This window comes from Nannospalax galili, unplaced genomic scaffold (genome assembly GCF_000622305.1).
Source record: "Nannospalax galili isolate Female #2095 unplaced genomic scaffold, S.galili_v1.0 scaffold66, whole genome shotgun sequence".
NCBI lineage: Eukaryota > Metazoa > Chordata > Mammalia > Rodentia > Spalacidae > Nannospalax > Nannospalax galili.
In genome coordinates this window covers 40,411-65,869 of record NW_008356058.1, presented here as the reverse complement: position 1 = coordinate 65,869, position 25,459 = coordinate 40,411, and the positions used below count along the sequence as shown (strand labels likewise).

Genomic DNA, 25,459 nt, shown 5'->3' with positions numbered 1-25,459 from the left:
TTCATTTTAATTGCCTTTTCTGTTCTTTGTATCATATTTGTGTCATTTTTGCAGCCGTGTTGTCTCGTACATGTATTTGAGTAGTTATTACATAATATCTCTGATAATCTTTGTATATTCTAAAGCCTTCTTCATCTGATATTAATATATATCTACCTCTGCCTTCCATCGATTAATGTTAACATGATGTATCTATTCCTACCATTTGATTTTCAATTAGCATAAAGTGTATGAGTTTATTATAATCAGTAGATAGTTGGGTCATTTTAAAAATGCGATCTGTCATTTAAATTTAGATCATTTAAAATTAATTTAATGATCGACGTGTTAATGTTTAAGTCTGTTTTTATTTTTTGTTCTGTGTTGGTTCTCTTTAATTTGGGTTTTTTAGTTTTCTTTCTTCTTTCTTCTCTTGTTACTTAAACATTGTTAAGAATTCCTTTTTTATTTAAGGTAGGTACTTTAGGTCAGCCTCTTTGTTCAGATTTTCTAGAAGTTTCTGCAAACACTACATCATATGTGTCCATAATTTTTCACAATTTGTCATTTTGAACTTTGAGTAAACATAAAAGCTTTACCATTTTTATGTTCCTTCACCCCCTCCTATAGATATAATTATCTCAAATATTTTCTCTTTTAATTTTGAATCATATCAATAGCATTACAATTTCTGCTTCAGTTACAAAACACAATTTAGAAAGCTCTAGGAGGAAGGCCTGTCATCTTTGCTTACAGATCTGTCTTTGTCCCTGATGTTCCAAGGACACTTATATCATTTAGTTTCTGACGAATTTTTTGGCAAAACCTTTCTTTAGTGGCATACATCTGCCTACAACAAATTATCTTAGCTTCCCCTCATCTTAGAATGAGTTCCCTTCATTCCTGAAAGATGTTTGCACTCAGAGTAATACACAGGTTAAGTTCTTTTGTTTCATCGCTTGAAAGTTCTATGTCACCTTCTGAAAGTCCTCTTCTCTCTTCTACTTGCATCCCAGTGAGGTCCTAGGGCGCTTCTCCATGGCCTTGCAGAGCTCAGTAGCTATCTCCCACCCTCTTTTTTTTCTTGTTTGACTACTGGCACTTCTGTGCTGTTGTTTTCCCAAATAACAAGTCCGGAATAGATGAGGCACAAAGAAAAGTCCACTACTGTGCCGCTTCCCCGACCCTAAAACTCTTGTCATTCGGCACACTTTTCTCTGACTTTGAGTCTTCTGTTGGATTTACAGCATCCTGGGCTTGTGTTTAGCAGAAATTATCAGAAAAGCACCAAGTTATTTAAAATATATATTTAAATATATTTGACTTCCTCAAACTATTTCTCACTTTTTCAGTGGTCATAAAACAAAAGGTGTGAAGCTGACTCCTTGGCAGTACTCTCATTCCCAATCGACATTCTTCCTGACTTAGGAACTAACACGTAGAACCACCTCTAGCATTTGTCATCCTTTGTCTTTAACTAACAAATATTTACTTTTATCAAAATGATATTCCCAGGTGCTCACCTTTACCACATGAGCCCTATTTTGTTTGGCACTAGTGTGCCTGGAGGGCTGGCAGAGAAGAGCTGTGAGGAGCAGACTTCAGAACAGTGTTATCACACAGAAATAAGCAATTGACTTAGCAAGGGCTCCAGGAAGAGGATACAGTCAAGTAAAGTAGGAAGAAAGAAGCAAAAAAAACAGGGTCAGGTCAGTGCAGTCAGCCTGGAGCTTCCCAACTACCCTCTGGATGAACAGAATGAGGGTCTTCCTCACAGGTGATTCTCCCACGCCTGTTACCACTTCAACGATTGTTTTGTCCTGGAGATCACTCTGGGAGTTCATTTTAACCTGATTTCTCCTATTAAAAATGCTTCAGCCCAAAGTCAAGTAGAATGAAACACACAGAAACAGGTAAGGAAAAACTATACTTGGAAGAAAATGTACAATATAAAATACTGTTATTGCTAAAGAAACTAAAAAAAAGGAACTTACTAGATCGGTTAAGTTAGGAATGCGCAATGAAACTTATTTCAGAGGAGAAAGCAGTTATTTTGTAAACAGAGAAAAATCTATAAAATAAAAGAATGAACATTTGTGTAATATGATGTCCTATACATCTAAGTTTTAATTTTATGCATGTGTTTTATGTATTTGGCTGGGGTTACATGAAATAAAGATCTGAAAGACTTGGTCACTGAAATTAACAAGCTTCATTTAATGAATATATGAAATATACTGTTAGGAAAGCAGACCTATTTATTCTTTCCTGTGGTGGGCATTCATTACAGCAATAGTTTTGGTCCTCTTCAAATCCTAACCATCTTCCCCAAGGGACTAAATTGATTTTTCAGCATAGGAGGAAAAATACAGTGCAAGTTACCAGAACTTTCCCCCTTTTCTTTCTCTCTGAACCAGGCTTCAGACAAAGACCATGCCATCTGATACTATATATAATTTGAACATTGTAGCCATGATCTACTGTGGCAGGAGACCACCCAAGCTGATCATGCTCTGAGACTAGATGGCTAATCTGCCTACTTTGAAGTTTGGTGTTAAGACAAACTTGCTCATGAGTATGAATTACGTTCTCTAAACATCCTGATTAATAATAAAAGAAACAATTCAGGCATCACTGCCAACTTCTGGATCAACTTCTTGATGCTACCAAAACTCTTGAATAAATAGGCACATTGTTGTTGGTTGTTCTCAAGATGCCCAACAATAACTACATGAGGAAGCTTTATTTGTATTCACATGGGGCATTTACTAACATTCTCAATGTACTAAATCATTAAATTAGCCTCAGCAAACTTCAGAAAATTGGTAGCATGAAAAACATTCCTTTTCTAAGTAACAAGAAGGCACTCAATAGATATAAATCAATAAAAGAACTGAGATCGCAAAACAAAACTCTTCTAAATAGTTCAAAGATCAAAGACAAGATTTTAATGGAAACTTTAAAGTGCTTAGCTGAAACAAAATAAAATGCTTCATGTTAAAACTTATAAAATGGAGCAAAAGTAGTACTTAGAATAAATTTGTGGTCTAAATCCTGAGTTTTGAAATAAACAAATGTTAAAAAGATAAAAATAAGCACCCATCTTAACAAGTTAAAAACTAATATCAGAATAAATATGAACTAAATAAAAAAGGGACATAATAAAAGCAGCAACCAATGAAATGGGAAGCAAAACATAATGAAGATTATCAGTAGACAAAGGTGGATCTAGGAAAACCAATACTACTAACAAGCTCACAGCAAGATCAAAGGAGAACAAGGAAGGGATGAAGGGAATGAGAGGGTTGTGGGAGAGCAAGAGAAAGCACGTGTGTGCATGCAACAGAGAGAGAGAGAGAGCAAGTGAGTGAGACTGAAACTCTACCATACTATCACCACCAAAAGTAATAAAATAAAATTTAAGAAATAGTAAGTATCTGTATTAGTTTACGTCTCTCCTTCTGTGACAAAAAACCTGACAAAAGTAATTTAAGCCACCTACATTCAGAGTAGCTCCTACCTGCTCCGTTAAACCTTTTAGGGAACACTCTCATAGGAATACCCAGGGCTGTTTTTCCATGGTGATTCTAAATACCATCAACTTGACAATGAAGATTAACCATCACAGCATTTAAGTACCAAGTGCCTAGTGATGTACCAGATACTAAAATGCCTATAAGTATTATGACAAAGTTCATGCCACCAAATTATGAAGCATAAATAAAAGATTACTAACACTGAAAACAATATTGTTGTAGAATGATGTCCTCCAAACCTAATGGCCATTACCATCTTAATTACAACAGCTGTTATTATCTGCAAAAGACCCTCAACAAGTTTCAACCAGTTGAGGTTCCCTCATAGAAGAGCGTGGAGAGAGTCATTAGATCCTCACCTAAGATCCCAGCACTTATACCTTCCTGCACCTCATCTCCCAGCTGCACATACTTCTGTCCCAGTCCCTGAGAGAAGTGCTAGAAAGCAAAGGTGGTGGAGGATTAACTGAGGGGGCTCCATTATACAGCTATGGGGAAGTTATCATCCATAGTGCAATGAGATTTTTCAGTTGTGTGGTTGCTTGGAGGGTCACATGTGCTCCTATAAATAAGCCCAGTAAACTCACTAAGCTAAATGTGGAGAGAATCATTTCTTTGGTTTTATTGATGCCCTATCTGGGGTGAATAAACTTTTGTTCATATCTTGCTAGGAAAAGTTAATAATGCAACAGAAATACAAATAGTAACTAATAGAAATTGCAGTCAATGTTTTGTCAAAGAAAAACCAGGTCCAGATATACTTATAGGCAAGTTCCAAATAAATTCTAGGAAACAGGAAAAATAATTGTAAACAAACATCCAAATTTTTTAAATTGAAAAACACACCAACTTATTTGAGATAATGGGTATGTACTTTATTATCAAAACTTAAAAAGGTTTGTATAAGAAGGAAAAATTAGAGATAAAGTTTTATTCTGAACCTTAATATAACATAACAATGCAAATGTTAGCAAATACAGGCAAGTAGAATATAGTATCTTAGTAATAGCCAAATTAGACTTATCTCAGCTGTTCTAGTTTGCTATGATATGATACAACACTCTGACCAAAAGTAACTGGGAAAGAAAAGGGTTTATTTCAGTCTACAGTACAATCCTTCATAGAGGGAAGCCAGGGCAGGAGCTCAAGCAGGACAGGAACCTGGAGGCAGGGACCGAAGCAGAGACTGTGGAGGATTGCTGCTTATTTCCTTGTTCTTCTGGCCTGTGCTCAGCCTGCTTTCTTATACAAGCCAGCACCACTTGCCAACGGGTGGCACCACCCACAATGGGCTGGGCCTTCCCATGTCACTCAACAAATCAAGAAAATGCCTCACAGAACTGCCCATAAGCCAGGCCAATACAGTAAATTCCCCAATTGTGATTTGCTCTTCCCAGGTGTGTCAAGTTGACAACTGACGCTATCTAGGACATCAAGAGTATATGGTTAACCTAATATTTTTGGAAAAAGCAGACTTTTCAAATGTCAAAATAGCTTGCATCAGGTTAACCACCATGCAGCTAACTATATATTCTAGGAAAAAAATGTATAAAAATCATTTGCCATAAAAAGAGACAAAACCAGGCATAATGTGACATTCAAGTTGTGAAAGAAGGGAGGTTCTCTAGGAGACATAAGTTTATAAGGAATGCCTACTGGGGTTCTTAAGAAAAATGGAAGCAGCAGAGTTATATAGATATGTAAAAATATATGCACACATACATATATAAACACACAAATAGAGATATGTGTAATTATACATAATTATACAATCAACTAAATTATATAAAAATGATTTCATAAATGTAAATAAATATACATGTGATATACTTCATAAAATTGACTTGATTGTGTGAATGGGCAAGCCCAAAAGCCCTTGGGCAGAAGATAATGCCAGCCTTCTTTCTTTTGTTTTTGGTCTATTTTTTATTGAAATTTTGCAAATTTTATACAATACAGTTTGATCATATTTAGACTCCTCTCACCTATCTGCAACCCTCCCATGCACTCCAACTGGCTTTTGTGCATTCTGTAATAGATATTATGACTTATTAAGCCACATTTGTGTCCCCAACTGTTCTTCAGCATACGTCCATCCACTGGAGCCTAGTCAACCTATTAAGCTTCACTCCTTTAAAGAAAACCAACTCTCCTTCTACCACAAGTCATTGGTTGACAATAGTTCCACAGCTAAGGTTGGGGCTTCTTACCCATTTCCCCAGTACTATGCTGGTTTTTGTCTTGTTTGAGCTTGCATGGAACCTGTGCATGCTTTCACCATTGCTGTAAGGTCATATGAGCAACTTCCCAGCTGCCTAGAAAACTTTTTCCTTGTGGTCGTCTACTTCCCCTGACTCTTACAGCCTTTCCACCCTCTCTTCTGCAATGGTCCCTGAGCCTTGGATGTCAGAGGTCTGATATAGGTGTCCTACCCATGGACAAGCACTTTGTGGTCTTTTATTCTCTGTACTTTGGCCATTTGTGGCTTTCTGGGTTAATCACCATCTGTTGCATGAGGAAGCTTCGCTGGTAAGAGTTGAGAGATGCATTAATATTATTTCCACTCCATGTTCCACTATGTTCCCTGGCTCTTAGATGTAGATATTTCCTTATAGATGTGTCATTTTGGGATGGGCATCTCACAGACATTCCCCATTGACCATTTATAAAACTCTGTGATATTCTCCATCTGTTGCAAAATTAAGCTTTTTTGATGAATGGTGAGTGGTACATTTGCCTGTAAATATAATGATACATATTTAGAGTACAGTGAGAAATTACATTTGTCTATGTATGTGAAAGATGTAGGCTTTTCTCTAGGAGCTATGAATGACCTATCCAGCCATGTATATTTGGCTATTTTTACAGTACCACACATGAGTTCCCTCCCATAATGCCAGTCTTGAGCAGAACTTCTTCCTTAACGTAACTTGTTTGTTCTCGAGGATTTTCAACTAGTTAAATGAGGCCTCTCCATAGTACAGAGGATAATCCAGGCTTAAGAATAAAGTAGATTGGCTCTAGATATTAACCACATTTACACAATGCCTCCACAGCAAGCCCTCCATTAATACTTGATGGAATAACTGCATAGTGAATCAAGTTAGCATATACACTTACCATTATGAATGTTTCTTTCTGTATACAAACTCTGGCCATATACATGCATCATCTAGAACTGAAGCAGAGAAGCACTATCTTTTAAACTTGAAGCACCAGGAGAAAATCCAAGATAGCTACAGAAGCTGGAAATGTAAAAAGAGAAGTTCAAGGGTGGATAAAATCAAAAAGGTCCCCAAACCTGTGTTCAAACTCCTTTCAAGTCCTTGGCTAACCCATGAACTGCACATTCTTTAAGGGAACAGTGAAGAATCCAGCAAAATTAGAGAAATTTGCTGCTGCCCCCTTTAGGGAAAATTGATGATTGCATCAAAATGAAGTTTTGTTGTTGTTGTTGTCATATTTGATAAAATGTGAAGTTTGAATCACACTGAATTAGAAGCATTTGGAAACACCCCTGGCTTCCATTTTGATTTCAGGGTTATTATATTTAGGAGTAAGGCTACCTCTCAGCACCTGACACGTCAGCACTGTTAGACCAAACTGGGCCCCAAGATGGAGTCACTACTGACCAATAACATGGCAACCACAACCTGGCAGGTGACATTCCAGGAAACAGAAACTAAGCCACCCTAGTTTCTCAGTAACCACCTGACTCCTGTTTAACAATACACCCTAATCATAACTGCAATTTTCCACTGCAGCCAACCAAATAACTGAAAGAACACCTAACTGAAACTACCCCCACTGAGGTACCTGCTATTGACTCATCACCCCATTCTGCTACAGCCTCACCTCCCCCTACCGCTCCCCAAATCCCATAAAACTCAGTCTGCTGTGATGAGAAGTTACTGGTCTCTCTCTCTCCCAAGGGAACAGCCCAGGAGCTTGTGCATCCCAATAATTTTCTCCTTTTCTTGCCTCAGGGTGGTCTCTGGTGGTCTTGGTCTTTTCCCAAACCTAACAAGCACCAGGAACAAACATGAAGCAGCTGCCTTCTAGAAGAAAAATTATCATTCTAAAGAAGACTATAAAGTAATCTAGAGTGGTTATAACATAGCATCCATGGTATTCAAATTAAAATGAAAAATTAATTAGATGTGGAAAGAAAAAGCAATTAAGATCCAATGTTACAAGGAGAAGAAATAAATAGAAATAGAATCCAAGATGACTAAATGTTAAGAGTAGATGATGAGATATGTAAGGATTTAAATAAAAAGATGAGCATCATAACTAAACAGATAAGGATGTGCATTATAGAAATAGAGACTATTAAAAAGACAAATGGAAACTAGAATTATGGCATAAAATGTCTGAATAAATAATAATAAGAGAGTTGTTAGTTTTAATACTGGAACAAAGACTGAAGAAGAAAAGATTAATTAATTTAAAGGTAGAAATAATAAATACATTTAATCTGAAGAACAAAAGAAATGTCCAAATTAGTTATGGGAAAACATTTAGAAGTTTAACATTTGTGTAGGTGGACTAGACCAAAAGGAGAATTGCTAAAGAAATGAAAGCATATTCAAAAAATAATGGCTACATGTAACTTTTTTAAAAAAAGAATTAACTTATGTATATAAGTCACAGGTAAAGTACTTGAGTTTCATGCTGAAGGCTCTAAGTTTGGTCTCCAACACTACACAAATGCATGTGAATTCATTTATAAAACCAAAATGGTCAAAGAAATCCAAAAGGGATAAATCAATCACTCAAAAAAATGTCTTGAGTGCAGTTTTTCTAGGCATGTGCCATTACATAAAGAATATTAAAAGTGAGTACATCATTGTATTTGTTCATAACTATATGAACTATACTCAGGGATTTTGAGCAGTGTTGAGGGAAAGAAAGCAGGGGGAGGGGGAGGAATCCCTAAAATACATCCATAATAAAAATCATGAGCATGAGTGCTTATTTAAAACAATATGTAGCACATAATGTGAAAGAAATGCTTGTAGAGGCAGTAAGCAAAATGTTGATGGTGGATGTCTCAGCGTGACCTTTACTTTCTTCTTAATATTTTATGAACTAATGGAATTTACCACAGTGATCATGTATTATTAACCAAAATTTTAAAGATCTTTTTTTATACATAGAAAGAACCTTATGTCAGAGACCTGAGCTATTTTCTGCCCCAGTGGTGATCCTCACAGTGCTTTTCCTCATCTCTCCCATATAGCAGCCTGCACTCACAGTTGTCCCAGGACTTATTTGTATAACATAGAGACACCCCAGGAATGGAGATGAACTATGATCAGTTTCAGGGTATAGGTGTACAAGCTGTCTTTGTGTAGGTTTAAAGTACCCAACTCTTTGCTTTTGAGGGAGAACACAAATCAGGTTTAAGTGTAGCAGTGGAGACCTACAAAGCTCAGCTTATGCTCAAAAGAGGAAATTATTCTGTGTGACTCTAGTCAATCACTCAAAAATATGTCTTGAGTGCAAATTTTCTAGGCAGGTGCCATTACATAGTAAACAGAACAGGCAAATATTTCTCCCATTCCAAAGGTTATTATCCTACTGAGGGAAGACAGATTATCAGCCAATGAAATAAGTATATTATAAAGCCATTAGTAAATGATAAAACTAAGGAGCAAATTAAAGAGATTAAGATAGAGGAAATCAGAAGTGACAGGGAGAGGCTGAAGCAGGCCTCAGTGAGGAGATTATAAAGCAAGCCCAGAAAAGAAGTGTGGAAGTGAATCATGCAGATGTTCAAAGAAAACATTTGATAGTGTGTTTTGTTCACGAGGAAGAAAATAAATACACATGCCCAACAAATATCACATACAAAGGTAGATTCCAGATAGGTTAAGGAAAGATAAAATTGAATATCCAGAAAGAAAAATAAGATTATGTACTTGTGATCCAGAGACATTCTTTTAAATACTTGAAAAGAATAAATCCTAAATTATAATATATTAAATATGATCATATCAAAAGTAATTATTCCTGATTAAAAGAGAAAGCATGAAAAGTTAGCAGCAAGGGCAGACTATAAAAATATTTGCAATTGATAAAACTGAAAGTTTACAAATGCTCAAGGAACTCTTTTAAGTCAACAAGAGACAGATAGTGCAAGAGAAAAACACTGGGCAAAAATATAAACAAGCAATTAAAATAGAACAATCCCCAGGAGTCAGTAAGCAAATTAAGAGATGTTCTATGATTACTAACCACAGAAGCAAATAAAACAGTAACATTATCTTACCCTTGTAAATTTAGTTATAATGCAGAACTCTGTGATATCAACTGTGAATGTGACACAGGGATATAAAAACTATACATACTCCTGTTGGGGAAAAATATTGTAGACATTCCCAAGAACTATTTGCCTGCACATAGTCAAATCAGGCTTACATGTGCTTTATGACCCAGTAGTTAGGTATAAAGAGTTTCTCCCATAGGATGAGAAGTGACCCACATGGGAGTGTCCATTGTAGCCTCATTTATGGTGAAGGAATCAGAGCAGACTGGGTGTCCATCACTGGCTGGGAAAATGGATACAACCAGTTTGGTGGGACCCATGAAGCTTGGTGAAGCACTTAGAAAGAATGACCTACTTGTTCCCAAAATATCAAATCTGGCCCTCACTGCTAAGTACATAAATAAAATGAGATTGATAAGCTACTATTCCACAAATTTAAAATACAGGTGCAAAACAAAACATTTTAAAGCACTACATATCAAAAAATAACAGGTGTCAAATGTGTTAGAATGCTGCTAAGTGGCACAGTGAGTATTGAGAATAGTACAATAAGAAATAAGCAAGTAAATGAAGGAAGGAGAATTGTCCTTCCTCTTTCAAAATAATTAGAAAGAAATGGCCTCAAATGAAGTAAGGAAAATCTCATGGGTAGGAAAGCACGAATCTGTAAAAACAAAGGCAACATAAAGGGGACAAGAGTGCCTCAACAGGGAGAGAGGAAACTAAGCCTGGAACATGAATTGGCTGGTTGAATTTGATGTATTTTATTTCCTTTTTTCTAAAACATAAACCACAGACTTTATTAGTGCTTAATATATGAATTGATACTAGGACTCTGTCATAATTAAAGATACTTGGGATCTATATAGAAGAAAATTAAGAAACAGAACCAAATTCTTTAAGCATTTCTTTTCTAAATATCTTCTGTCTAGTGCAACTGACATCTTTTGAGTATTTCCTGTGACTCTGTGATGTCATTTCCTTTTGTAACTGTTAGTTCCCTAAAGTGTTGGCACTTTACTCAACCCAGGCTGCCTCCTAACAGATGTGATTTCCAGCTGTGTCTATATACCAACCACAGTGGGTTCATTAATAACAATTATTAAGTACTTTATGTTAACAAATTGAGCCTGTGGCAACAGAAAAAACATCTAGCTATTTGTTTTATGGCCTCTTGTCAGAGCTAACTATAAATTCACATTATCTCAATATTATCAGCCCAGCAAAATGAATCTAAGCATGAGTCATAAATAAAACCACCAAACAGTTCAATCATTCTGGAAAGAACAAAGCATAAATTAACACTTGACAATGTAATGCTATATATGAACTTAAATAATAGCTCAGAACTTCCTGTCAGCTAATTATGCAAATTATTATTTTTAAGACTTACATTTGTAGTTGCTTGGCTGGTACATTCATTTAGACCCACAATTAGAGCTCAATAAATACACAGTCCACATATTGCCCTCCCGTAACCCAGAAGTTTCTATAAATGATGTATGAGATCAGCAAAAATAGAGAAAACTATCAACTGAGAGACTTTGTCTGAGGACGACAGGAAAAAGAAGACAATGCTTTCTCTGAATACTACATCTCACAGAAGCAATTGTTAAATTCAGAAAGATTAACAGTTGAAGAGCAGAAGATTGCACACAGTATAGACTCCTGGGTGGAAGTCCACACGGGGTTTTAGTCAATTTATTTAGTTATCTCTCTGTGTAGGATCCAAAACCATTTTACAGGACAAAGATATAATAGAAAGATAAGCACATGTATCTAATTTTTAATATTTTATTTGTTTTATTTTATGTGCATGAGTGTATTGCCTGCATGTATATAAGTGCACCCATGCTGTGCAATGTCTGTGGAGGTCAGAAGAGGGTGTCAGATCCCCTGGATCTGCAGTTATGGACAGTTGTTAGCTGCCATGTGGGTGCTGGGAATTGAACCCAGGTCCTCTGCAAGAGCAGCTAGTGCTCTTAACCTCCTAGCCATTTCTCCAGTCCTAGATTTAATTTTTAAGAGAAAAATGACCAACATGAAAATTATTGAAACTTTACTAGAAATTAAACATAAAAATTAGTCACAAGATATTACTTTTCTTGTTTAAAAAATTAATTCCCAGTACTGAGAAGATAGTGAAAAAATCCACCAGTTGCTGAAAAGAGTCTGAGCCTTAAAGGCCATTTGGCAATGATAACAATAATCCTAAAACTGCCTATTGTTTTTAATCAGTAATTTTAATTCTGACATTTTTCCTGAGTCATGGATTTAGTACATGAACATTAATGGCAATACACAATATTTAAATAAAGAACTGTCAAATAATAGAATCTATTATGGGAACTGGCTCATCACAGAGTCTGGAAGAAATGGTTAAATGCATCATGGTACACAGGATGATGAGCTACCATGCTGATGAGAACATTTATTTTGTAGAAAATACTAAGAATAAAAATGCTTCCAGAACCACCTTAAATTATAAAATAGTTGCCTAGTACATTTATAATTATTAATGATACTATAAAGTTTTTACATACATAGATAATGTGTCCATACACAAAACTAGAAAAGGGGCTGGAGAGATGGCTTAGAAGTTAAGAACACTGGCTACTCTTGCAGAGGACTCAGGTTCAATTCCCAACATCCATATGGCAGCTAACAACCATCTACTACTCCACTTCCAGGACTCTGACCTCTGTGGGCATTGCACAACACAGGTGTACTTACATATTTGTAGGCAATACACTCATACACAAAAAATAAAAAATAAATATTTTTAAAACTGGAAAAATACACTAAAATATTAAGTGTTTCACACTTTCACACTTGATGGAACTCTGAATATTTTTATCACATTAATAATTATTTAAATTATATTTTCTAAAGTTTTTTTCAGTGGAAAAGAGAAATAATTTACCAAAAAATTCTGCTTAATATGAACTCCTATTTGCATTATTTCCAAGGTTCTCCAAGACCTGTATCCAATGGACCTGCCCAAACTTGCTTTCCACAACATCCACTGTTGTGATGGTCAAATCCATTTTCTCAGTGCTCCTAATCATGCCCTCTTTCTTCCCAAACAGCTTTTGTTTGAGTTTGGTTTTCTAAATTTGCTCAAGGTAACAAAACTTGATGAACTATTTTAAAGCTAGAATCTTAATGAATGAATTAGCTGCCTTGTGGGTTCTGGGAACCAAATCTGAGTCCTCTGCAAGAGCAGCCAGTGCTTTTAACTGCTGAGCCATCTCTCCAGCTCCCACCCCAGTTTTTCCCACACAACTCTTACAGCACATCAAATGAGATCTAGTTCTCACCCATGGTCACATCATTCAGAGCTCTTTGTCCTTCCTCCATATCCACTTACACAGTTGTATCTCATCCACAAACCTTTTTCTTACCTTCTTCTGTCCTCTTTCCTCTTATCAGATACATTTGGCCCCTTTGACTATGTCCCCACTTTTACATCATGTCTTTTGTCTCTGCTCCAATTCTCATATGTGTAAAGAAGGAAAAATAATAAACTCAGACCTACCATATCAAAAGATGTGAGGTTTAAATGGTTGACCTCTATAAAATGCTGTACACATAACTTCTGCACTCCCATTTCACATTTTCTCAACAAATATACAAATATTTTTATTGGTGTAGGTCAAAAGAAAATTCTGCTAAAATTCTGCTAGAGTTTTCTTTTGACCTACACCAATAAAAATCACGGTCACTCCTTCTGTATGCTTTCCTTAACCCAAACTATCACTAAATTTTATTTTACTTTCAAAATGTATCTCGATTATCCACAATTGGTTTTGTTCAGCAGCACCAATTAAACCAAGCAGCCATGATATCTCATCTAGACTCTTAAAATAAGTCCTAACTCATTTCCCCACCCACTTAACCCTTCATACCATTAGACATACAAAAGCAAATCATTTTCTGGAAGCAGTCTGTTCTAGTCTGTTTCTCCACTGCAGTGGCAAAATACACTGACCAATACCAACTTGGAGAGGAAAAGGTTTATTTTGCTTAAATCTCCTGGGTCACAGTTCATCAGGGAGCCCAAGGTAGGAACTCAGGTCAGGAACCTGGAGGCAGAAGCTGAAGCACAGGCCATGGAGGAACACTGTTTACTGGCTTGCTCCCCTGGCCCATGATCAACCTGCTTTTTATACAATACAGGACCACCTGCCCAGGGATGGCACCACCAACAATGGGCTGGGCCCTCCCACATCACTCAATAATCAAGAAGATGCCCCACAGACATGACCACAGGTCAGTCCAATGGAGATAATTCCCCAATTGAAGCGTCCTCTACCCGGGTGTGTCAAGTTGACAACTAAAGCTATCTTGTACAAGTCTATCAAAAATAATTAGTTCCAAGATACAGAATCTCCAATGTTTTCTTTAAAAGACAGCTACTTTAGGTATTTGGATAGCATAAAGATAATGAAGCTCTATTTAAAGCCATTAAGAGTAGCAAAGAGAAATGGGAGCCCATGCAAAGGATATTTACAGAACAGAGAACTCTGAAAGCCTTTGCAGTTAGAAGAGGAAAAGGGTGATGGTTATTTTTAATTGTCAAGTTGATATGATCTAAATCACCTGGGAAAGGAGTCTTATTAAGGCATTGTCTAGAACAGGCTGACCTGTAGGTGGGTCTGTGGGAGATTGTCTTGATTGCCTTAGCTGGGTTGGGAAGACCCACTTAGAGTGAGTAGCACCATTCCTTGGGCTACTCAGAGATTCCGGGTTGTGTAAGAGTGGAGAAATCGAGCTGAGCACTATCATGTATGCATGAATGCAGTGCTCCTTGCTCTTGACTGTAGAGTAATTGAGTAGCTGCTTCAAGCCCTTGGTGCATTGACGCCCCACTATGATGGATGTAACCCAGAATTGTGATCCAAATAAACTCTTGCTCCTTTATGTTGCCTTTCTCGTTTTTTTTATTATAGCAACAGGAAATGAAACTATGACAGAGAGTTGACTGATATTCCTCTCTGATATACAGAATTAGATTTTTTTCCCTTGAAGTGCAATGTTCAGAAGATGCTTACTGAAAAAAAAATGCATCAAGCACACTGAAGGTGATGAGTTACATATTAAACTTAGCAAAAAGTATCTAAACACATCTGAGTTACCTCTTCCCATGGATGATTTCAGTACTGAAGTTCATAGACCAAGCATGTTCTATGTGTGGACCAACAATCTTTAACTTCTTATTTGATCTAGGATGTTATCTCCAATCTTTATCATTGATCTACAAGGCTCTATCATGCAATCTCTTCATCATACAAATGTGATAAAGACCCAGATTTGTTTGTTTTATTTCTTGATTGTTTCAGCTTTTTACATTTGTGCAATGCCATGCCTTCTGCCTTATTTATCACCTGAAAACTTGGTATAGGAATCCAGTGATGTTGAAGTGTGTGTGTCAAAATAATGGTGGGGTTTGACAGAAATGAATTTACATGAGTAGCTGAGGCGCCTCCCCAGACAATACTCTTATTAGTGTAGTGGAGAATACTGTTACTGAAATGAGCTCAATCCACTAACACTATTCAATGAAACAAAAAGCTGATTCTGAGGCTAGCTGATTCTGTCAGTAGCACTTATTTCATCCCAGTTCTACAGACTGGAAAATCTGTGATTTAAAGATTGTTGGTAAAATCAGTAATTGCTTTTTGTCTTCTGGGAAAACTGATTCTCTATATAGAGAAAGCCAAGTCCGATCCCTACTGTGTTAAATACTGTTAGTCACTTATCCAATATCCATTTCCCTTTTCCCCTTTGTTCAGTAATCTTGGATTTTTTTTTTTTATCTGAAGTGGCACTTGTCAGGCTAAATGCTTGCTTCTCCTCCTCCTTGGAAGCTCAGAGTATCCATATGACAGACACATTCATGACAGATGACATATGCACAGTTTTTCTGGAAGGATTATTCATTCTTGAGAAAAGCAATGGTCGTAGTTCGCAATATTTCCATCCTTTCTCATACCTCCCTTCCTTGAATATGGATATGATGTCTGGAATTCAGCAGCTGTCTTCTCACTATGAAATGACAAGTATGAAGGAAAGGGCAAGTGATTCATAGAGATGTTGGCCAGACATCAACAAATCACTGCACAACTCCACCAGATACTTATTTCCAATGCGACTTGAGCCAGGTCCACATACATATGACAAAATTAAATATGTTTATGAAGCTATAGATAGTTGCTATGATTTTGTCTTTAAAAGCTGTATTTACCGTCAAAGCTAATAAACCCTTGAAGTTCCAAAGTTACATGGTGGTTTGGAAGGAGGCAGGGAAACTTTCCTTTATTACTTCACATATTGTGTGTAAAATGGTCAATGAGATATTCTCCTGTAACCTTCATTTCCAAATAAGCATCAGTTGGAAGAAAGGTGACAAGAACAAAGTTAATAGATTCTGTAAACTGAAACATTGACAGAAGGAAATGAGTAGGAGTTTTAGTTTACCCTTTTCAGTCCATGGTCGAATGGTTGAATATGATCAGTAACAATATTAATGTAGTAAATGACGTAAACACTAGAAAATTTTGTTGTTTATCAAATTACTCACTCTAAAAAGAAAGACTATACTTTATTTTTCAAGTATCCATGAAATTATCATGTAGATTGCTTTTTGATTCTTAAGGAATTAATAAGGTTTTAAATGAAAGTTGTCTGGATAGCTTTGGTGTCAACTTGACACACCTGGGTTGAGGGAGCCTCAACTGGGAAATTGCCTTCATTGGACTGGCCTGTGGCCATGTCTGTGGGGCATCCTCTTGATTGTTGAGTAACGTGGGAGGGCCCAGCCCACTGAGGGTGGTGCCACCCCTGGGCAGGTGGGCCTGTGTTACATAAGAAAGTAGGCTGATCAGGGACCAGGGGAGCAAGCCAGTAAGCAGTGTTCTTTCATGGTCTGTGCTCCAACTCCTGCCTCCAGGTTCCTGCCCTGAGTTCCTACCTTGGGCTCCCTGATGAATTGTGACCAGGGAGACATGAGTGGAATAAACCCTTTCCTCCCCAAGCTGGTAGTGGTCAGAGTGTTTTGTTACAGCAATGAAGAAACAAACTAGGACAAAAGTTGATTATGCATTTTTACCAAAACTGAATAGTTACTGTCCAATATAGTAGCCATTGACACAAATGGGTATTTAAATTCAAATAAGTTAACTACAATTTAAAATTCAATTGCTCAGTCACCCTAGCCTCTTGTAACTGTTGGTATCACGGGCATGGAACATACTAATCACTGTGGACAGTCCAATTAGACAGACGACTCTAGAGAGTAAGACACAAGTTGCCTGACTTGGATGATCCTCATTACATAAGCTCTGGGTTGATGGTCACTAGAAAACAATTCCATGAGGCCAGAGATTTTTATCAAGGTGTATCTATTGCTAATGCCTAGCCAGGAAGTAGTTGCTTGGTGAATCTGGAGCTGTCAATTCAGTTAGGTATAACACAAAGAATGTTTCAATTTCAAATTGCTTGAACTTTTCATGCTCTTGGACACCCTGTCAGCCTAGGGCACATCTTTCAATTATCTTTTCATTGTATTGCTATTTAAATTTTATCCCAGTCCAATGATTTCTATAATGGTCTCCACTTATTATAATCTCTGTCTCATTCAAGAAAGTTCTGTCAAGTGCAAATATTCTTACAGTCACCATGTATATATGGCTCATGCTGACAGTCACTTGCCTTCTTTCTCCTCCTTTCGTCTCTTCATTGGTAGTGCTGTTTCCGATCCTAATCTTCCAGTCAGAGCCCAGCCTTGAGGAAGTGTCTCTATTATCTGCCCTGTTCATGAGAGAAGACAGAAAGAAGGAAAGAAAGAGAAGACTCTATGTGGCTGTCAAAAAGGACAGGAGCTGCCACTGTTTTTATGATGCCTGTATTCATTACTGTTTCCATTGCTGTGACAAAAATACTTGATAAAAAAACAACTTAAGGGATGAAGGACTTATTTTTGCTCACAGTTGAAGTATATCATCCATCATGGCAGGGAAGGCACAATGATAGGAGTGTGAAGTAACTAATCATAGTGTGTCTGCTGTCAGGATGCTGGTGTTCAGCTTGCTTTGCCCTCTTTATTCAGTCCAGGACCTCTGTGAAATAGTTCCTCCCACATTTAAGGTGGGTCTTTACTCTTCAGTTAAACTTTTCTGGAAGTATCCTCATAGATATATCCAGAGTTGTCTTTCCATGGTGATTCTAAATCTTTTCAAGTTGACAATCAAGATTAACTATCACAAGTCCACCTTTGTCAAATGGACACTCAAACATAGCACTTTTAAATCTTAACACTTCACCTTTGGCCCCAATGGGGGTCATGATTATCTCATAATGCAAAAATGTATTCATTTAACTTCCAAAGTCTCCATAGTCCCAACACTGTTTAAAAGTCCAAAATTCAAGTCTCTTCTTAGAGCCAAGGCAGTCTTTGAATTGTGAGCTCTTATAAGACCTAAAAGATTACATAGTTCCAATATACAATAAAAAATAATCATTCTCATTCAAAAGGGAGGAATGGGCTAGCAAATCAAGGAAAAATATGGACCAGACCAAGACTGAACCTCAACAGGGAAAACACCAAACTCTGAAGCTCCATGTCTGGCATTTAAGGCTCATGATGGAATCATCTGGAGATCCAAAGAGCTTGGGTAGCCCTGCCCCTTCAGCTCTGCTGCCTACAGCATGCACAGTCTCTTTCTTAGGCTCATTTCACTGATACCAAGGCCCTGGCATCACCAACATTCTTGGATCTCAATTGCAACTTGGACTTCACCTTCCCAGATTCATGGAGTTCTTTCATTTAGGGGTTCCTTTCAGAGAATGTGACTTTGACATATACTGCCTTCACTGGCTCTTAGAGATTTTGGTACAAGGCTCCATGATACTTCCCTCTTTCATCTTCCATAACTATAAAACCAGCACCATGTGAGTGATGCTTCAAAGTTCAGATGTCAGCTTGGGATGTGGCCTGTTTCCCTTCTCCCACAGTTGTATCAGCTTTTGCGTGTTGACCATGAGGAAACATGTCTCTAGGCAGTTTTTGAGCACAGAACTCATTCATCAGTATGCTCTGCCTTAGGCTCTCTTTTCAAGTAAATTTTCATCCTCAGAATTAGAGCCTTTGATGGGTGGGATCTTGCCATCAAGGTACCTTTTTTATTGTCTCAGTGCAGAACAAGATGCTCCTTTTTAGTCCTGCTAATCTCTTTAAAGTTTCATCTGCCTTCTCTGCATCTGTCTTGTCTGAAACTTTAAACTCACTCATGCTCTTTTTCTAGGCAAGATGCACATTTTTCATTTCGTGTTGCTCTACTTGCTACTCTCTCACTATAGACCTGCATAAGTACAATGAGCAGTAACCATTCTGAGACTTGAATGCTATCCTCCATTAAACAAATAAATTAGTCTCTTTTTAAATGAATCTACCTCAGGTTCTCAGGATATGAAGAGAATTCATCTGATTATTTTCCAGAACGTAATACAAATGGTCCCTTCCCCAGTTTCTGATAGAGTTCTAGTTCCCTTCTAAAATCTCATGAGACAGTTTCCAGTTCTTCACTGTTCTCATTTCTCTCAGCATTCTGCCCTTCCAAACTCCTACCAACACCATCCATTGAACTTACTGCAATGCAGGACTTTTCTAGTCCAATGTGCCAAACTCATCCACATACCTCCTGCAAACCACTTTCCAAGGTCTGCATACTACATGGTCAGGTTTATCAGAGCAATAACCCCACTTTCAGTGCCAATTTTCTTATTATTTTTCTCATTGCTGTCACAAAATACCTGACAATAATAAACCTGAGAGTGGAAAGGAGGGATTACTTTAGCTTACAACTGGAGCGTACAGTACATCATGCCAGGGAAGACTTGGCAACAGAAGTTGAAGCAGCTTCTCACATTGCCTCCACAGTCAGAAAGTAGAGAATGATGAGTGCTGGTGTGCAACTTGCTGTCTCCTTTCTATTCAGTCCAAGACTCCTGTGGAGTGGTGCCACCGCATTTAGGGTAGGTATTCCCTCTTCAGTTGGATGGTTCTTAAAATACCCTCATAGACACACCCAGAGGTGCATTTCCATGCTAATTCTAAATCCCATAAAACTGACAATCAAAATTAAGTACCACATTGTCTGTGGTTTTTGCTGTTGAGGATATCTCCTTTTATATTATTGTCTGGAAACTAGGTTTATCCTTCACCTTGATCACCTCTGTCTTTGGTATTCTTTAGTATCCTCTCAATTCTACCAGAAAGACAACTGTTAGTCCACATTATCAGTACATGCTCCAATTCCTTCTGTTTCAGGGGCCCCCTCATTCAGATAGGCAGCTATCAAGCCTCACCCCCCTTCCACCGCTGTATTCCGTCATTCAGAGCTACAGTAATCATCAAGATTCTCTTCCATCCTACTTGTGGGACAGGACTGTTCTTGCTGGACGTATTACCTGCAGGCTCCACAAGCCCTGTTGACATGTTGTACTCCAGCCTACTCTCATGTTCAGAAACATACGGATGAGGCAGATACACATCTCTGCATGCAAATAAGATCTAGTATTTCAAAGAACATGAGATTAAGTACAGCCACTTACCCCACATGCAATAAGTTTGTGCTATACTTATGTGACAAAACAATCTTCTTCCTCAAAGGCATTCTCCTGCACTCTCTCCTTTCTCAGATCTGTTGTTAGAAAAGACCATCAAATCACTTTGATCTCTCCAAAGGCAAGCTTAGATATTCTTTACTCTTTCAGCATTCAGTAAATCATTAGTGTTGTTTTCAATATCATATTGTCCCTCTTGTCTCTGGTTCATTTGTTAACCAAGGTGTATGGAAGTAGCTCAACTCTCACTTTTCTCCTTCATGTGATACATACTAGAGAGATGGTATGTTTTCTTCCACCTTGTGTTATTCAGCTATGACAACAATAAATGCCTGAGACAAATCAGTATAGCAAGGGTTGATTTTGGCTCATAGTTTCAGAGGGTTTCAGTTCATGATTAACTCGCCCCATTATTTTAGAACTTTGCCAAAGCAACATCATCATTATGGATATACGGGGTAGAATAAAACAATGCACACCATGACTGGGAAACAAGAGAGAAGTAGGGAGAGGCTATCCCCTTTAATGACATGCCCCAATGACCTGAAGGCCTCTGTTATCCCTCACCTCAGTCTCACTAGTTTGCAAAACCTCCCAAATAACACCAAGCTGGGCACAAAGCTTTAACATATGAGACTTGGGGGGGTATTTAAGATCCAGACTATAGTACATTAAATCTTAGTGTGCCAGATCTTCACCTGAAGACTCTGATAATAGCAGAAGCCCCTGAAAAAGAAGACAACAGTGTCAAGACCTCATGAACATGTCTGATTCTCCTCTATACAGAGAAAATGCAGAATTGGAAAGGGATATTCGAAGGACGTTGCAGTGGCCTTATTAGTGTCAGGCAAGCATCTTTGTGAATCACTGGACTTTTCTTTATATTTCTCCCTTCATAACCAAGAGACAGTCACTCAGATACAGATGCCATGAACACATTTACATAAGAAGAAGGAAAAGCTAACAACCTCACTAGCTAAATCTGTTCCCCTCCCCAGAAACTTCATGTTTCATAGAACAGAATGTTACTGTCTTGTTTATACTCTGAGCTTTCAGAGAAGATGCCTGACACAGTGACACCTTTAATAATACTACTTCAATCAACAAGGAAGAAAGAGGAGTGGATAAAGAACAGTTAAGATGCTCCAAGTAAGGCATTTGGGCTGGTTAATAATGATTGTCAACGTGACAAGATCTAGAATTACAAAGGAGATAAGCCTCTGTGTATGTCCCTGAAGGAATTTCTAGACTAAGATAGTTGAAGCTGGAAGACTCACCCTAAAAGTAGGGGTGGCACCACTCCATGGGCTAGGATCCTGGACTGAGTGAAAAGGAGAAAGTGGGATAAACATCAACATTTATCACTCTCTACTTTCTGATCTTCAAATATGCAAAGTGACCATTGCCATGCCTTCCCCAACATGAAGGGCTCTAGCCCCTCAAATTATAAGCCAGTATAAACCCTTACTCTCTTAGGTTGCTTCTTGTTAGGAATTTGGTCACAACAATGTGAAAAGTAATGCACCAACCAATGTTTTTCTTTGTAGGGTGAACCAGTAGGCAGTACAGCATCCTGCTCAACCATCTCGCCATCTAGTCCATAAAAGCATCCTGGTCCTGTGCCAGTTCCCCACATATGCCTTGATTTTTCTACAGTTTCCCATTCTTCTTCATTATTTATTGCTTTGTTCTTAGATTAATATCACAGTGTCTTCATGATCTTATTTTTTGGTATTTAATAATATTCATTAGATGTCCTACCCATTATAAAACTGCCTTAGTGATCTGTGATTAAATTTTAGGGAGAGTTTGATCAGTTTGTAAAAAAGATAGTTTTTATTTATATTACATAGAATTTGGATATTATTTAGGAGAGAAGCACTGTATTTACAATGCTAAATCTTTCCATTACGTGGTGTATCTTTTACATTTTGATGTTCTGTTATTACAGCTGTTTATGATCATCTCATCATCTTTCTCTATTCTTTATGTTTTCAAGAGGGTTTTAACTATATTATGTTTTTCATATTTTATTATTGATAGCCTGGCTTCCACTTCATACATCTTCACATTTATATTTTCCCATCACTACACTTTTAACTGTGCAATATTATTTGTTAGAATTACATTTAATGAGAACATACTATTTTGCTATACAGTAGTCTAAGAATCTGTTTTTGATCAATGAGTATAACACTTGTACATTTATTAGAAAACTACTAGATAAGAATTTATTTCTGCTTTCATATTCTCTTCCTTTTTCTTTCTTTCCTTTCCCACACCAGATAAATGCTCTTTTCAGTTTAAAGGTATAATTCAGTATTTATCCTCTGGTGAGTCATTATGTTACCAATACCCTTCTTTATGTTTATTTTCTTTAAAAGCTTTTAAAATGCAACAACAAATGTATCTTCTCTTCCAAAAATAATTGAGGTGATTTTAACATACTCAATTCCTGCTCATCTCTCTTCAGTGCTTGCTTCCATCATCACCTGCTCTATTGTCACCACCAGGTGCCACTGACTACTTGAAATAAAGATTTGTGGATGGGGCAGGTTCTATCTGAAGTATTGATAAAGGAAGGGGCATTATCAAGGACTGGAGAAACAGGTTTTGTAGTTATGAGAGGATAGAGAGTGGCCTGGCTCCCATAGGAGAATATGAGTGAGTTTTTCCATAATCACTGAATTATTACTGAACTAATAGTTAGATGCTGAGAGCCAGTAAATCCTATAGCTTTTGGCTAACTCTGATACAGCGCCTAGAAGTAAAGTCCAATATGTGTCTTGACATGTGGGAGAAACTGAGAGGACCTCAGATGGCCTAAGGGCAGATTTCCTTCTCTACTGTGCTCTCACAAGTAAGTCTCTTACCAAACACCTGTCCTCAGCATAAGACCAGGTCCAAAGCCTGCTTATAGTGGGAAGTAGGACTCAGATTCCTGTCAGTAATAATTCAGCAATTACTAAAAACAAAACAGAAAGGAAAAACAAACAAAAAACATACATATACTCCCACAAGAGCCAGGCCACTCTTCATTCTAGAAATTGCAAAGTCTACTTCCACAGCCCCTGCTGACTTACTCTGTTTCCCATTATGACTGGTTTCGGGATGGGGGGGTAAAATTTTATTTAATTTTTGTGCATTTCATACAGAACATCTTAATTATCGTTATATTCCCTTCCCCATTGGCACCCTCCATAGGCCCCTCCACTGGATTTCATGCATTCTGTCATTTACGTTAAGGCCTTTCAAGTCACGTTAGTGTCCCCAGATGTCCCTCAGTACAAGTTCATCTACTGAGGTCTAGTCAGCCTATCTAGAGTCCCTCTCTTTAAGAAGATCAGCTCTTCCTCACTCAGCCTATAGTTCTTCATCTAAGATTGGGGCTTGCTGGCCGCTTTCACAGTTTTATATTGGGTTTTGGTCTGCTTGAGTTTGCGTGGGTCTTGTGCATGCTGACACCACTGCTGTAGGTTCATATGAGCAAGGTCCCAGGAGCCTGTAAGACCCTATTTCCATATGGTCATGCACCTCCTCCCCTGGCTCTTACAATCTTTCTGTCCCCTCTTCTGCAATGGTCCCTGAGCCCTGGGTAAGTGAAGTTTAATATAGGAGTCCTAGCCAAGGATCCACACTCTGCAGACTCTTATTCTCTACATTTTGGTCATTTATAACCTTTTGTGTTCATGGCCTTCTGTTGCATGAGGGACCTTCACTGATGAGTTTGAGAGATGCATTAGTATTCTTTCTACCCCTTGTTCTATTACGCTCCATGAGCCTTGGGTGTAGAGATTCCATTGTAGATGTGTCACTTGGGATTGGGCAATTCACAGAAAATCTCTTTGTCCATTGTGACTGTTATAAGGCCCTGTGTGGTGTGTAGTGTTCTGCTTTCTCAGGTTGTGAGTGTATGACTAAAAAGCGCCCATCAATCTCAGCTGTCCAGTGTCACATATTATGTATTTAGTCATCCACAGAACTCTACAGTGATTCCTTCTATCAGCAACAGCAGGACAAGGAGGCAATGGACACACAAATCTGTGTGTACGTTGGGACATATATTCAATATTCAGGAAAGTCACAACTCTGCCTTAGCCTTCACTTCCAGTTTTTTTCTGGGTTTCAAGGACAGTAAGAGCTAAGAGATTTCTCAGATCTTTCCTAGGTGTGAATACAGCCCTATGGCTAGCACCCAATCTTCAGGATTACCTAAAATATAACAACATTCCCAAGCTCCTATGGGCATTTATACCTATGCTTTTCCTTTTATTCTTTACCATTAGTTCATTGTTTTCCATGATTACTGTATTTCACCCCAGGCAGCCATTAAACAGCCTTAGGGGAGAAGCACAGGTAAGTTCCAGTAAGATCAGATAAACAGAAACCCTTCAACTGAGGTGCTCCTAGGAACCACTACACAGATCAAATAACAACCTCTCCTTGAAAAAGAGTTTTTTAATGAGCACCAGTGCTTTCCCACCCCATTTGGTACCAGAAACACAGGTTATAATTTTTCAAGGCTATCATTGGGTGGAAAATCAGGGGATGGATAAGGCAATAACAACTTAAAATAGTGAGAAGCTTTATTTTCCCCTAAGTTTCAACAATCATTCTCTGTCCCCAGTTGTTTCTAGCCTTTGTTTATTTCCATAGTTCATAAAAAGTGTAGGGTTAGACAATATGAGAGACAAACAATGCCTAGCTAGTTTTAGAAAACCAGAGGGAACCATATTAGGCCAACAACCTACTGACAAATTATACATTCAACCAGATCAAAGAATGTAATATATGCCTAGGCAAGGTTTATCTGAGAGTGTTTGGTCTTTGTCCAAGCTCTGTCTACACGGCATATGGTACCAGAATGGTGGAACAAACCTTCTTGAATGTTTAACAGCCATACTTTGAGGCCTATACTAATTTGGTCAGGGAGACATAAAGGACAGTTTTTGCTCCTTGCCCTCCTAGGTCGACTAAATTCCAGGGGACTATGAGCATCTCTCAAAATGTCCTGTAACTGTGGTGAGTCACCTGTCCTCTTGAGCAA

At 37.8% G+C, this 25,459-nt stretch overlaps 1 pseudogene; it reads right to left on the bottom strand.

The window, feature by feature from the left end:
- Nucleotides 1-21,106: 21,106 nt before the first annotated feature.
- Nucleotides 21,107-25,459, bottom strand: part of LOC103750912 — a 21,632-nt pseudogene continuing 17,279 nt past the window's right edge.